The sequence below is a fragment of the Pristiophorus japonicus genome, unplaced genomic scaffold (assembly GCF_044704955.1).
Source record: "Pristiophorus japonicus isolate sPriJap1 unplaced genomic scaffold, sPriJap1.hap1 HAP1_SCAFFOLD_382, whole genome shotgun sequence".
In the NCBI taxonomy this organism is placed as follows: Eukaryota; Metazoa; Chordata; class Chondrichthyes; family Pristiophoridae; genus Pristiophorus; species Pristiophorus japonicus.
Genome location: NW_027253674.1, coordinates 290,615 through 306,889, shown reverse-complemented (window position 1 = coordinate 306,889; position 16,275 = coordinate 290,615). Strand labels below are relative to the sequence as shown.

Genomic DNA, 16,275 nt, shown 5'->3' with positions numbered 1-16,275 from the left:
GCAGATGTTTCAAAATGTTGATTTTTACTTCTGTTTCTTGGTAGAGATACATATTAAAAATTTCAGAGCGACATCGAACTGTGAAAATATAGGTAGAGGAGTTTGCCTCATCCAGATTTTGAGCAAACGTCGACTTTTTCAGGATTCTTTGGCCGTCTTCTGCACAGAGATGGATTACTGAGTTTTTTCTGACTTACGGTTAAAAAGCCAGCGACACAGTAGTCGTGGCCGAGTGGTTAAGGTGATGGACTCGAAATCAATTGATATTTTACCGCACAGGTTCGTATCCTGCCGACTACGATTCTCAGCATTTTTCAATCAATTTCACAATTTAACCAGTTCTCTGCCAAACTGATCATGAGATAAATGGAATAACGTCCCAAACCTTTCAACACTGACATTTGTTTCTCATTTTTATTAATCTGCAATATTCACGATATATCAGTTTAAAAAATCGCAAAAATCAGTCAAAGTTGCGACAGTGATTCAGCCTGTCTATCCCTCGAGATGTCTAAGGCATCTGTGCATGTCCGTTGGTGCGTGTAAATTTTTGGTTTTGTGTTTGTGTGTCTCTGTGTCTGTCTATCTCTATTTTTGTCTCTGTATATGTGCAACTCTCTGTGGAAATCATCACAATGAATTTGGTATGTCCTGGAACTTATAAAAAATACTTGGGGAATATAATAAGGTTGGGAACTTTTGTATCGGCTTTGGTTCAGTGGCAGAATTCTCGACTGAATCAGGAATTTGTGTGTTCAAGTCGCACTCCTTGGACTTGAGAATATCATCTTGGCTAACACTCAAGTGCAGCACTTGGGGAATTTTGCAATGTTGAAGCTGTTGACTTTCGGATGAAATGTTGAATTGAAGCTCCGTCTGCACCCTCGGGTGGAAATGAAAGGTCCCAGTGCATTACTCGAAACAGAGTAGGAGAGTTGCCCCCGTGTCAATATTCCTAAAAATATTCGTAATTGCTCACTAAAAGACTATGTGCATGTGTTTGTATGTGGGGTTGGGTTTGAAGCCCAGTTTGTCACAGAGGCACAATCTAACCTCTCACAGGACCAGGATCGCCGAGTGGTTAAGGCGTTGGCCTTAAACCTCAAAGGGTTTTTCCAGCGTGGGTTCTTCCCGACTGCTGGTTTCTATTTAATTTAACACGGATTTCCTCCCATTCTGATCAGTGATATCCGATTTTCATCGGTTGAATCAACAATTTTCTGTAACTATGTGACACTCTGAACCGATAATGAAATGAAATTGTGAAAGGTATCTGTGTCGCTCGGTCTCTGTATCTCTCTCTCTGGTCACAGAGCTGTGTAAGTTTTTGTATGTTTGAGTCTTTGTCTCTCTCAGTCTGACTCACTCTGTCTGTCCCTGTTTCTCCGTTTGTCTCAGTCTCTCAATCTGTCTCTTTCTCACGGTGCACACGTCTGTTCCAATGGGATTCTCTCAGATTATTTTTCTGACTGGCTCTCTCTTTCCCATCATTTCGGTCTGTCCATGTCTTTGCCTGTCTCTGTTAGTCCCTGCCTCGAACCTGAGAATTATTTCCATCATTTTCTGTATTAGTCTCTATCCCGCTCTCTCTCTATCTGTCTCTCTCCTTATCACCGTCTTTATCATAGTCTTTCTCTCACTCTTTCCCTCTCTCTCTTAATAGATCACACACACACATCTCTGTCTCTGTATGTGTTTGAGTCTTTTTCTCACCCATTCTGCCTCTCCTTCTCAGTCTCACACTTTATGTCTCTCGTTGTCTCTATCTCGGTGTCTGTTTGTCGGTTTGTCTCCGTCTCTCAATGTGTCTGTCGACTTCTCATGGTGTCCAGTTCTGTTCACAGCTCGATTCCTGCTCCGACAGTGCAATTACTTGTCAGTTCCTCGTTAGTATAGTGGTTAATATCCCCGCCTGTTACGCGGGAGACCGGGGTTCACTTTCCTGACGGGGAGGCAGTTGTTTCAAAATGTTGCATTTTACTTCTGTTTCTTGGTAGAGATACATATTGAAAATTCCAGAGCGACATCGAACTGTGAAAATGCAGGTCGAGGAGTTTGCCTCTTCCAGATTTTGAGCAAACGGAGACTTTTTCAGGATTCTTTGGCCGTCTGCTTCACAGAGATGGATGGCTGAGTTTTTTCTGAGTAACGTTTAAAAAGACATCGACGCAGTAGTCGTGGCTGAGTGGTTAAGGCGATAGACTAGAAATCCATTTGGATTTTACCGCACAGGTTCGAATCCTGCCGACTACGATTCTCAGCATTTTTCATTCCATTTCACAATTTAACCAGTTCTCTGCCAAACTGATCATGAGATGAATGGAAGAATGTCCCACACCTTTCAACACTGATATTTGTTTCTCATTTTTATTAATCTGCAATATTCACGATACATCCGTTTACAAAATCGCAAAAATCAGTCAAAGTTGCGACAGTGATTCAGCCTGTCTATCCCTCGAGATGTCTAAGGCATCTGTGCATGTCCGTTGGTGCGTGTAAATTTTTGGTTATGTGTGTGTGTGTCTCTGTGTCTGTCTATCTCTATTTTTGTCTCTGTATATGTGCAACTCTCTGTGGAAATCATCACCATGAATTTGGTATGTCCTGGAACTTATAAAAAAGACTTGGGGAATATAATAAGGTTGGGAACTTTTGTGTCAGCTTTGGTTCAGTGGCAGCATTCTCGACTGAATCAGGACTTTGTGTGTTCAAGTCGCACTCCTTGGACTTGAGCATATCATCTTGGCTAACACTCAAGTGCAGCACTTGGGGAATTTTGCAATGTTGAAGCTGTTGACTTTCGGATGAAATGTTGAATTGAAGCTCTGTCTGCAACCTCGGGTGGAAATGAAAAGTCCCAGTGCATTACTCGAAACAGAGTAGGAGAGTTGCCCCCGTGTCAATATTCCTAAAAATATTCGTAATTACTCACTAAAAGACTATGTGCATGTGTTTGTATGTGGGGTTGGGTTTGAAGCCCAGTTTGTCACAGAGGCACAATCTAACCTCTCACAGGACCAGGATCGCCGAGTGGTTAAGGCGTTGGCCTTAAACCTCAAAGGGATTTTCCAGCGTGGGTTCTTCCCGACTCCTGGTTTCTATTTAATTTAACACGGATTTCCTCCCATTCTGATCAGTGATATCCGATTTTCATCGGTTGAATCAACAATTTTCTGTAACTATGTGACACTCTGAACCGATAATGAAATGAAATTGTGAAAGGTATCTGTGTCGCTCGGTCTCTGCCTCTCTCTCTCTGGTCACAGAACTGTGTAAGTTTTTGTATGTTTGAGTCTTTGTCTCTCTCAGTCTGACTCGCTCTGTCTGTCCCTGTTTCTCTGTTTAGACAGGTTAGATGCAGAAAGAATGTTCCCAATGTTGGGGAAGTCCAGAACCAGGGGTCACAGTCTGAGGATAATGGGTAAGCCTTTTAGGACCGAGATGAGGAGAAACTTCTTCACCCAGAGAGTGGTGAACCTGTGGAATTCTCTACCACAGAAAGTAGTTGAGGCCAATTCACTAAATATATTCAAAAGGGAGTTAGATGTGGTCCTTACTACTCGGGGGATCAAGGGTTATGGCGAGAAAGTAGGAAGGGGGTACTGAAGTTTCATGTTCAGCCATGAACTCATTGAATGGCGGTGCAGACTAGAAGGGTTGAATGGCCTGCTCCTGCACCTATTTTCTATGTTTCTATGTCTCTGTCTCTCAATCTGTCTCTTTCTCACGGTGCCCACGTCTGTTCCAATTGGATTCTCTCAGATTATTTTTCTGACTGGCTCTCTCTTTCCCATCATTTCGGTCTGTCCATGTCTTTGCCTGTCTCTGTTAGTCCCTGCCTCTAACCTGAGAAGTATTTCCATCATTTTCTGTTTTAGTCTCTATCTCTCTCTCTCTCTCTCTCTCTATCTGTCTCTCTCCTTGTCACTGGGTTTATCATTGTCTTTCTCTCACTCTTTCCCTCTCTCTCTTACTAGATCACACACACACATCTCTGTCTCTGTTGTGTTTGAGTCTTTTTCTCACCCATTCTGCCTCTACTTCAAGGTTATTTCCAACGTGGTTTCTTCCCCACTCCTGGTTTCTATTTGTTTTAACACAGATTTCCTCCCATTCTGATCAGTGATATCCGATTTTCATCGGTTGAATCAACAATTTTCTGTAACTATGTGACACTCTGAACCGATAATGAAATGAAATTGTGAAATATATCTGTGTCGCTCGGTCTCTGCCTCTCTCTCTCTCTTCGCAGAGCTGTGTATGTGTTTGTATGTCTGAGTCTTTGTCTCTCTCAGTCTGACTCACTCTGTCTGTCCCTGTTTCTCCGTTTGTCTCAGTCTCTCAATCTGTCTCTTTCTCATGGTATGCACGTCTGTTCCAATGGGATTCTCTCAGATTCTTTATCTGACTGTCTCTCTTTTTCCCATCATTTCGGTTTGTCCATGTCTTTGCCTGTCTCTGTTCGTCCCTGCCTCGAACCTGTGAAGTATTTCCACCATTTTCTGTTTCTCTTTCTCTTTCTCTCTCTCTCTCTCTCTCTCTCTCTCTCTCTCTCTCGCTCTCTCTCACTCTCTCTCACTCTCTCTCACTCTCTCTCACTCTCTCTCACTCTCTCTCTCTCACTCTCTCTCACTCTCTCTCTCTCTCAATCTCTCTATCTGTCTCTCTCCTTGTCACTGTCTTTATCACTGTCTTTCTTTCACTCTTTCCCTCTCTCTCTTTATTGATCACACACACACATCTCTGTATATGGAGGTGTTTGAGACTTTTCTCAGAGTCTGCCTGACTTTTCAGTCTCACCCTTTCTGTCTCTCGTTGTCTCTCTCTCTCGCTATCTGTCTCTCCCTGTTTGTCTCTGTCTCTCAATGTGTCTGTCGACTTCTGTTCACAGCTCGATAACTGCTCTGCCGCAACCCGTACCGTCGTCCGTATAGTGGTGAATATCCCCGCCTGTTACATTGGAGAATCGGGTTCAATTCCCCAACGGAAAAGCAGCTTTTTCAAAATGTCGAATTTTACTTCTGTTTCTTGGTATAGATTCATATTAAAAAGTTTCACAGCAATATACAACAGTAAAGATACAGCAAGAGGCGATTGCCTCTTCCAGATTTTTTGCAAACGGAGACTTTTTCAGGATTCTGTGGCCGTCTGCTGCAAAGAGATGGATGACTGAGTTTTTTCTGAGTAACATTTAAATTGCCAGAGATGCAGTAGTTGTGGCCGAGTGGTGAACGCGATGGTCTAGCAATCCTTTGGATTTTCCGCGCGCATGAATCAATTCTGCCGGCTATGATTCTCAGCTTTTTTCATTCCATTTTACAATTTAACCAGGTTTTTGCAAAATTGATCCTGAGAAAGGCGGAAGAACGTCCCACACCTTTCAACATTGACATCTATTTCTCATTTTTATGCAATATCTCAATATCTGCAATATTCAAGATACATACGGATAGAAAAACGCAAAAATCAGCCAAAGTAGCGACAGTGATTCAGCCTGTCTATCCCTCTGTATGTATAAGGCATCTGTGCATGTCCGTTGGTGCATGTATATTTTTGTTTATGTGTGTGTGTGTGTGTCTCTGTGTCTGTCTATCTGTATCTATGTCTCTGTGTATGTGCAACTGTCTGTGGAAATCATCACCATGAATTTGGTAGGTCCTGGAACTTTTAAAAAATTGTTGGGGAAAATAATACGATTGTGAACTTTGGTATCGGCTTTGATTCAGTGGCAGCATCCTCGACTGAAAAACGCAAAAGCAAGACAAAGTAGCGACAGTTACCCTGCCTGTCTATCCATCTATTTGTCGAAGGCAACCTGTGTATATCCTAATCTGGGTGTCATGGTACATCAGTCATTGATTGTTGGTATGCAGGTGCAGAAGGCGGTAAAGAAGGCAAATGGCATGTTCGCCTTCATAATGACGGGATTTGAGTATAGGAGCAGGGAGGTCTTACTCTAGTCGTACAGGGCCTTGGTGAGGCCACACCTGGAATATTGTGTTCAGTTTTGGTCTCCAAATCTGAGGAAGGACGTCCTTGCTATTGAGGGAGCACAGCGAAGGTCCACCAGCATGATTCCCGGAATGGCAGGACTGACATATGAGGAGAGCCTGGATCAACTGGGCTGGTATCCACTGGAGTTTAGAAGAATAAGAGGGGAACTCATATAAACATATAAAATTCTGACGAGATTGGACAGCTTAGAGGCTGGAAGAATGTTCCCGTTGATGGGGTGTTCGAGACCAAGAATCATAGTCTAAGAATAAGGTGTAAGCCATTTAGGACCGAGATGAGGAGAAACTTCTTCACTCAGAGAGTGGTTAACCTGTGAAATTTTCTACCGCAGAATGTCGTTGAGGCCAGTTCGTTCGATATATTCAAAAGGGCCCTTACGGCTAAAGGGATCAAGGGGTACGGAGAGAAAACAGGAAAGGGGTACTGAGGTTGAATGATGAGCCATGATCTTATTGAATGGTGGTGCAGGCCCGAAGGGCCGAATGGCATATTCCTGCAACAAATTTCTATGTTTCTATGTTTCTATGTTGATGCGTATATATCTTTGGTTATTGTGTGTGTATGTGTCTGTGTATGTCTATCTGTATGTATGTCTCTGTGTATGTGCAACTGTCTGTGGAAATCATCACCATGAATTTGGTATGTCCTGGAACCTTTTAAAAAACTTGGGGAAAATAATACGGTTGTGATCTTTGAGATCGGTTTTGGTTCAGTGGCTCCATTCTCGACTGAATCAGGAGGTTGTGTGTGTAAGTCCCACTCCTGAGACTTGAACACATCATCTTGGCTGACACTCAAATGCAGTACTTGCGGAATGTTGCATTGTTGAAGCTGTTGACCATCGGCTGAAATTTTAAATTGAAGCTCCATCTGCACCCTCGGGTGGATGTGCAAGTTCCCAGAGTCTTTTTCGAAAAAGAATAGGAGAGTTGCGCCCGTGTCAATATTAATAAAAATGTTCGAAAATGCTCCTTGAAATCCTGTGTGTCTGTGTGTCGCTGTGGGGGTGGAGCTGAAGCCTAGATTCTCACAGGCAGAGTCCAACCTCTGACAGGATCAGGAGCAGGATGGCCGAGTGGTAAAGGCGTTGGATTTAAGATGTAATGGGTTTATACCCGCGTGGGTTTGAACCCCAGTCCTTGTAATTTCTTAATTAAACGTAGATATTTCCCATCCTGCTCAGTGATACACGATTCTCATCCGCTGAATCTCCAATTTTCTGTAACGATATGACACTCTGAGCCGATAATGAAATGAAATTGCGAAATGTATCTGTGTCGCTCGGTCTCTGCCGCTCTCTCTCTTTCGAGAGCTGTTTTTGTGTTTGTGTGTTTGAGTCTTTGTCTCTCTCAGTCTGCCTCTCTCTAACACACTCTGTCTGACTGTCTCTCTGTGTCCCATTATCTCTGTCTGTCCATGTCTTTGCCTGTCTCTGTTGGTCCCTGACTCTAACCTGATAAGTATTTCCATTATTTTCTGTTTTTGTCTCTATGTCTCTCTCTCTCTATCTGTCTTTCTCTCTATCTGTCGCCCTCTTTGTCTCTCTCTTTGTCCCTGTCCTTTTCTCTGTCATTCCATCGCTATTTGCCTCCCTCTCTTTATGGAGCACACAACTACATCTCTGTATTTGTATGTGTTTGAGTCTTTTTCTCATTTAGTCTGATCCTCCCTTTCAGACTCAAACTTTATGTCTCTCTTTGTCTCTAACTCACTGTCTGTTTCTTCCTGTTTCCCTCTTTGTCTCTGGTTCTCAATGTGTCTGTCACTTTCTCACCGTGTCCAGTTCTGTTCGAATGGGATTCTCTCAGTCTCTCTGTCTGACTGTCTCACTCTTCCCCATCATCTCTGTCTGTCTATGTTTCTGCCTGTCTGTCTCTCTTTGCCTGTCGCTGGTAGTTCCTGTTTCTAACCTGCTGAGTATTTCCATCATTTTCTGTTGAAATATTTGTCTCTCTCTCTATCTGTCGCTCTCTCTCGATCTGTCTCTCACCTTGTCACTGTCTTTATCACTGTCTTTCTCTCACTCTTCCCCTCTCTTTTTATAGATCACACATACACATCTCTATATATGTCGGTGTTTGAGTCTTTTTCTCGCTGTTCTGACTGACTTTTCAGTCTCACCCTTTCTGTCTCTCGTTGTCTCTCTCTCATTGTCTGTCTATCCCTGTTTGTCGGTTTGTGTCTGTCTATCAATGTGTCTGTCGACTTCTGTTCGCAGTTTGATTATTGCTCTGACGCAACACGTTCCTTCGTCCGTATAGCGGTGATTATGCTTTCCCTGTTACGCGGGAGAACCGGATTCAATTCCCCGATGGAAAAGCAGCTTTTTCAAAATGTCGAATTTTTCTTCTGTTTCTTGGTATAGATTCATATTAAAACGTTCCAGAGCAATATAGAACAATAAAAATACAGCAAGAGGAGATTGCTTCTTCCAGACTTTTTGCAACGGAGACTTTTTCAGGATTCTGTGGCCGTCTGCTGCACACAGATGGATGACTTAGTTTTTTCTGTGTAACATTTAAAGTCTCAGAGAGGCAGTAGTTGTTGCCGAGTGGTTAAAGCGATGGTTTAGAAATCCTTTGGGTTTTCTGCGCGTAGGTTCGAATCCTGCCGACTACAATTCAAAGCATTTTTCATTACATTTTACAATTTAACCAGGTTTTTGCAAAACTGATCCTGAGATAGGCGGAATAACGTCCCACACATTTCAACACTGACATCTATTTCTCATTTTTATTAATCTGCAATATTCATGTTACATACGGATAGAAAAACGCAATAATCAGCCAAAGTAGCGACAGTGATTCAGCCTGTCTATCCCTCTATATGTCAAAGGCATGTCTGTTGGTGCATGTATATTTTTGGTTAAGTGTGTGGGTGTGTGTGACTCTGAGTCTGTCTATCTGTATATATGTCTCTGTGTATGTGCAACTGTCTGTGGAAATCATCACCATGAATTTGGTACGTCCTGGAACTTTTTAAAAAACTTGGGGAAAATAATACGGATGTGAACTTTGGTATCGGTTTTGGTTCAGTGGCTCCATTCTCGACTGAATCAGGAGGTTGTGTGTGTAAGTCCCACTCCTGAGTCTTGAACCCATCATCTTGGCTGACACTCAAATGCAGTATTTGGGGAATTTTGCATTGTTGAAGCTGTTGACCATGGGCTGAAATTTTAAATTGAAGCTCCATCTGCACCCTCGGGTGGATGTGAAAGTAGCCAGAGCATCACTCGAAAAAGAATAGGAGAGTTGCGACCGTGTCAATATTGAGAAAAATGTTCGTAAATGCTCCCTGAAATCCGATGTGTCTGTGTGTTGCTGTGGGGGTGGAGCTGAAGCCCAGATTCTCAAAGAGGCAGAGTCCAACCACTGACAGGATCAGGACCAGGATGGCCGAGTGGTGAAGGCGTTGGACTTAAGATCTAATGGGTTGATACCCGCGTGGGTTCGAACCCCACTCCTGGTAATTCCTTAATTAATCAGAGATTTTTCCCATCCTGCTCAGTGATACCCAATTTTCATCTGCAAAATCTCCAATTTTCTGTAACTGTGTGACACTCTGCGCCGATAATGAAATGTCTCTGCCGCTCTCTCTCTTTGGAGAGCTGTGTATGTGTTTGAGTCTATGGCTCTCTCTAACCCTCTCTGTCTGTCCCTGCTTCTCTGTTTGTCGCTGTCTCTCAATCAGTCTCTTTCTCACGGTGTCTAGTTCTGTTGCAATGGTATTCGCTCAGACTCTCTGTCTGACTGCTTCTCTCTGTCCCATTCTCTCTGTTCCATTATCTCTGTCTGTCCATGTCCTTGCCTGTCTCTGTTAGTCTCTGTCTCTAACCTGATAAGTATTTCCATTATTTTCTGTTTTTGTCTCTCTGTCGCTCTCTCTATCTGTCTTTCTCTCTATCTGTCTCCCTCTTTTTCTCTCTCTTTGTCCCTGTCCTTTTCTCTGTCATTCCATCACTATTTTGCCCCCTCTCTTTATGGAGCACGCAAATACATCTCTGTGTATGTATGTGTTTGAGTCTTTTTCTCATTCAGTCTGATCCTCCCTTTCAGTCTCAAACATTCTGTCTCTCTTTGTCTCTATCTCGCTGACTGTCTCTCCCTGTTTCCCTCTTTGTCTCTGGTTCTGAATGTGTCTGTCTCTTTCTCACGGTGTCCAGTTCTGTTCGAATGGGATTCGCTCAGTCTCTCTGTCTGACCGTCTCACTCTTTCTCATCATCTATGTCTGTCTATGTTTCTGCCGATCTGTCTCTCTTTGCCTGTCGCTGGTAGTTCCTACCTCTAACCTGCTGAGTATTTCCATCATTTTCTGTTTATATATTTGTCTCTCTCTCTATCTGTCGCTCTCTCTCTATCTGTCTCTCTCCTTGTCACTGTCTTTATCACTGTCTTTCTCTCACTCTTTCCCTCTCTCTCTTTATAGATCACACACACACATCTCTGTATATGTAGGTGTTTGAGTCTTATTCTCACTGAGTCTGCCTCACTTTTCAGTCTCACCCTTTCTGTCTCTCGTTGTCTCTCTCTCTCGCTGGCTGTCCATCCCCGTTTGTCGGTTTGTCTCTATCGATCACTGTGTCTGTCGACTTCTGTTGACAGCTCGATTACTGCTCTAAGGCAACCTCGTCCGTATAGTGGTGATTATCCCCGCTTGTTATGCGGGAGAACCGCGTTCAATTACCTGACGGCACAGCAGTTTTTTCAAAATGTCGAATTTTACTTCTGTTTCTTGGTATAGATTTTATTAAAAATTTCCAGAGCAATATAGAACAGTAAAAATACAGCAAGATGAGATTGCCTCTTCCAGATTTTTTGCAAACGGTGACTTTTTCAGCATTCTGTGGCCGTCTGCTGCACAGAGATGGACGACTGAGTTTTTTCTGAGTAACATTTAAAATGCCAGAGACGCAGTAATTGTGGCCGAGTGGTTAAAGCGATGGACTAGAAACACTTTGGATTTTCTGCGCGTAGGTTAGAATCCTGCCGACTACGATTCTCAGCATTTTTCATTCCATTTTACAATTTAACCAGGTTTTGGCAAAACTGATCCTGTGATAGATGGAATAACGTCCCACACCTTTCAACACTGATATTTTTTTTCACATTTTTATTAGTCTGCAATATTCACGATACATACGGATAGAAAAATGCAAAAATCACCCAAAGTAGTGACTCAGCCTGTCCATCCCTCGATATGTCTCAGACATCTGTGTGTGTCCGTTGGTGCATGTATATTTCTGGTTATGTGTGTGTGTGCCTCTGTGACTGTCCCTCTGTATATATGTCTCTGTGTATGTGCAACTGTCTATGGAAATCATCACCATGAATTTGGTATGTCCTGGAACTTTTTCAAAAGACTTGGGGAAAATAATACGGTTGTGAACTTTTGTATCGGCTTTGGTTCAGTGGCAGCACTCTCGACGGAAAAACGCAAAAGCCAGCCAAAGTAGCGACAGTGACCCTGCCTGTCTATCCGTCTATTTGTCTAAGGCACTCTGTGTATATCTTGATCTGGGTGTCATGGTACATCTGTCATTGAAAGTGGGCATGCAGGTGCAGCAGGCGGTGAAGACGACAAATGGCATGTTCGCCTTCATAGCGAGGGGCTTTGAATATAGTAGCAGGGAGGTCTTTCTGCAGTTGTACAGGGCCTTGGTGAAGCCACACGTTAAATATTTTGTTAGTTTTGGTCTCCAAATCTGAGGAAGGACGTTCTTGCTATTGAAGGAGCACAGCGAGGGTTCACCAGCTTGATTCCAGGGATGGCAGGACTGACATATGATGAGAGACTGGATCAAATCTGCTGGTATCCACTGGAGATTAGAAGAATGAGTGGGGATCTCATAGAAACATATAAAATTCTGACGAGATTGGACAAGTGAGAGGCAGGAAGAATGTTTCTGTTGCTGGGGAGTTGGAAAACCAGGGTCACAGTCTAAGAATAAGGGGTAAGCCATTTAGGACCGAGATGAGGAGAAACGTCTTCACTCATAGAGTGGTTAACCTGTGGAATTCTCTGCCGCAGAAAGTTGTTGAAGTCAGTTCGTTAGATATATTCAAGATGGAGTGAGATATGGCCCTTACGGCTCAAGGAATCAAGGGGTATGGAGAGAAAGCAGGATATGGGTACTGAGGTTGAATGATCAGCCATGATCTTATTGAATGGTGGTGCAGGCTCGAAGGGCCGAACGGCCTACTCCTGCAACTAATTTCTATGTTTCTATGTTGATGCGTGTATATTTTTGGTTATTTTATGTGTGTGTGTGTCTGTGTATGTCTATCTGTATGTATGTCTCTGTGTATGTGCAACTGTCTATGGAAATCATCACCAAGAATTTGGTATGTCCTGGAACTTTTTTAAAAACTTGGGGAAAATAATACGGTTGTGATCTTTGGTATTGGCTTTTTTCAGTGGCTCCATTCAGAAGCTCGTGTGTGTAAGTCCCTCTCCTGAGACTTGAGCGCATCATCTTGGCTGACAATCAAATGCAGTACTTAGGGAATTTTGCATTGTTGAAGCTGTTTACCATCGGATGAAATGTGAAATTGAAGCTCCGCCTGCACCCTCGGGTGGATGTGAAAGGTCCCAGAGCATTACTCGAAAAAGAATAGGAGTGTTGCCCCCGTGTCAATATCACGAAAAATGTTCGGAAATGCTCCCTGAAACCTTCTGTGTTTGTGTGTGTCTGTGGGGGTGGAGTTGAAGCCCAAATTTTGACAGAGACAAAACCCGTTTCTGCCAGGCCCAGGATGGCCGAGTGGTTAAGGTGTTGGACTTAAGATCCAATAGAATTATAACTGCGCGGGTACGACCCCCACGCCTGGTAATTGCTTAATTAAACAGAGACTACTTCCCATGCTGCTCAGTGATACCCGATTTTCATCTGTTGCATTTGCATGTTTCGGTGACACTCTAAGCAGATCATGAAATGTATCTGTGTCGCTCAGTCTCTGCTTCTCTCTCTCTTGAGAGAGCTGTGTATGTGTTTGAGTCTTTGTCTCTTGAAGTCTGCCTCTGTCTCTTTCTCACTGTGTCCAGTTCTGTTCCAAAGGGATTCTGTCTGACCGTCTCTGTCTGTGTTGGTCCCTTTCTCTAACCTGATGAGTAATTCCATCATTTTCTGTTTTTGTTTCTATGTCTCTCTCTCTCTATCTGTCTTTCTCTCCATCTGTCTCCCTTTTTGTCTCTGTCTTTTTCTTGTCATTCCATCACTATTTGCCTCCCTCTCTTTATGGAGCACGCAAACACATCTCTGTGTATGTAAGTATTTGAGTCTTTGTCTCACTCAGTCTGACCCTCCCTCTCAGTCTAAAACTTTCTGTCTCTCTCTGTCTCTATCTCGCTGTCTGTCTCTCCCTTTTTCCCTGTTTGTCTCTGTCTCTCAATGTGTCTGTCTCTTTCTCACGGTGTCCAGTTCTGTTCGAATGGGATTCTCTCAATCTGTCTGGGTGAATGTCTCTCTCTTTTCCATCATCTCTGTCTGTCTATGCCTCTGCCTGTCTGTATCTCTTTGCCTGTCGCTGTTAATTCCTGTCTCCAACCTGCTGAGTATTTCCATCATTGTCTGTTTATATCTTTGTCTCTCTCTCTATCTGTCGCTCTCTCTCGATCTGCCTCTCTCCTTGTCACTGTCATTAACACTGTCTTTGTCTCACTCTTTCCCTCTCTCTCTTTATAGAGCACACACACATGTCTCTGTATATGTATGTGTTTGAGTCTTTTTCTCACTGCGTCTGCCTCTCCTTCTGAGTCTCACACTTTCTGTCTCTCGTTGTCTCTATCTCGTTGTCTGTCTCTCCCTGTTTGTCGGTTTGTCTCTGTCTCTCAATGTGTCTCTCTACTTCTCATGGAGTCCAGTTCTCTTCACAGCTCGATTCCTGCTCTGACCAAACCCACATTCGTTGGTATGGTGCTTAGTATCCCGGCCTGTTATGCAGAAGACAGGGTTTCAATTTCCTAATGGGCAGGAAGCTTTTTCAAAATGCAGGATTTTACTTCTGTTTCTTGGTATAGATTCATATTAAAAAGTTCCAGTGCAATACAGAACAGTAAAAATACAGGAAAACGAGATTTTTTCAGAATTCTGTGTCATCTGCTGCAGAGAGGTGGATGACTGAGTTTTATCTGAGTAACATTTGCAGAAATAACGAGTCAGTAGTCGTGGACGAGAGGTTACAGCGATGGACTAGAAAATCCATCCTATTTTCCCTGTGCAGGTCGTATCCTGCCGACGACGATTCTCAGCATTTTACATTCCATTTTACAATTTCACCAGGTCTCTGCAAAACTCATCCTGAGATAGGCGGAATAACGTCCCACACCTTTCAAAACTGTCATTTTTAAATCATTTTTATTAAACTGCAATATTCACGATACTTAAGTGTAGAAAAACGCAAAAATCAGCCAAAGTTGCGACAGTGATTCAGCCTGTCTATCCCTCTATATGTCTAAGACATCTGTGCATGTCGGTTGGTGCGAGTATATTTTTGCTTATGTGTGTGCGTGTCTGTGTCTATCTATCTGTATGTATATATATCTGTGTATGTGTAACTGTCTGTATAGATCATCATCATGAATTTGGTATGTCATGGAACTTTTTAAAAAGACTTGAGGAAAATAATATGGTTGTGAACTTTGGTATCGGCTTTGGTTCAGTGGCAGTAATCTCGACTGAATCAGGAGTTTGTGTGTTTAAGTCCCACTCCTGAGACTTGAGCAGATAATCTTGGCAGACACTCAAGTGCAGTACTTGGGGAATTTTGCATTGTTGAAGCTGTTGACTTTCGGAAGAAATGTTAAATTAAAGCTCTGTCTGCACCCTCGGGTGGATCACAGCATTACTCGAAAAAGAATTGGAGAATTGCCCCCGTCTCAATATTACTAAAAATGTTCCTAAATGCTCACTGAAACCCGATGTGTATGTGTGTGTCTGTGGGGTGGAGTTGAAGCCCAGATTCTCAGAGACAGAATAGAAAAACTGGAAGGACCAGGATGGCCGAGTGGTTAAGGCGTTGGCCATAAAATTCACTGATATTTTCCCAAGAGGGTTCGTACTCCACTCCTCGAATCTCTTTAATTTATCACTGATTTCCTCCCATGCTAATCAGTGATACCTGATTTTCATCTGTTGAATCAACAATTTTCTGTTACTCTGTGACACTCTGAGCCGATCATGAAATGAAATTGTGAAATGTAGCTGTGTATCTCAGTCTCTGCCTTTCTGTCTTTAGAGAGCTGTGCATGTGTTTGTGTGCTTGAGTCTGAGTCTGCCTCTCTATGACTCACTCTGTTTGTGCCTGTTTCTCTGTTTGTCTCTGTCTCTCAATCTGTCTCTTTCTCACGGTGCCCATGTCAGCTCCAATAGGATTCTCTCAGACTCTCTGTCTGACTGTCTCTCTCTTTCCCATCATCTCTGCCCATGTCTTTGCCTGTCTCACTTTGTCCCTGTCTCTAACCTGATGAGTATTTTCATCATTTTCTGTTTCAGAAACATTGAAACATGGAAAATAGCTGCAGGAGTAGGTCATTAGGCCCTTCGAGCCTGCGCCGCCATTCAATATGTTCATGGCTGATCAATCCTTTAGTTCCCCTTTCCTGCTTTCTCTCCATATCCCTTCACCCCCTTATCCGTAAGAGCCATATCGAACTCCCTCTTGAATATATCCAATGAACTGGCATCCACAACTCTCTGCGCAGTGAATTCCACAGGTCAACAACTCTGTGAGTGAAGAAGTTTCTCCTCATCTCAGTGCTAAATGGCCTACCCCTTATCCTAAGACTATGTCCCCTGGTTCTGGAACTCCCCAACATCGAGAACATTCTTCCCGCATCTAACCTGTACAGTCCCGTCAGAATCTTATATATTTCTATGAGATCCCCTCTCATCATTCTAAACGCCAGTGAATAAAGGCCCAGTTGATCCAATCTCTCCTCATATGACAGTCCTGCCATCCCTGGAATCAGTCTGTTGACAATATCGGACCGAGTCAGCATGGATTTATGAAAGGGGAATCATGCTTGATGAATCTTCTGGAATTTGTTGAGGATGTAACGAGTAGAGTGGACAAGGGAGAACCAGTGGATGTAGTCAAGAGATTGGTGCACAAAGTCCAAGTGCATGGTATTGGGATTAATGCACTGACGTGAATAGAGAACTGTTTGGCAACTGGTTTGTTGCACTCCCTCAATAGCAAGAACGTCCTTCCTCAGACTAGGAGACCAAAACTGAACACAATATACCAAGTCTGGCCGCCTCA

General features: G+C 43.2%; 1 non-coding gene across 1 annotated transcript; it reads left to right on the top strand.

The window, feature by feature from the left end:
- The first annotated feature begins 9,400 nt into the window (after window positions 1-9,400).
- On the top strand, window positions 9,401-9,483 carry trnal-uaa (transfer RNA leucine (anticodon UAA)). Its single transcript has one exon. It is a non-coding gene; the product is annotated as a tRNA-Leu (tRNA).
- Window positions 9,484-16,275: the final 6,792 nt, after the last annotated feature.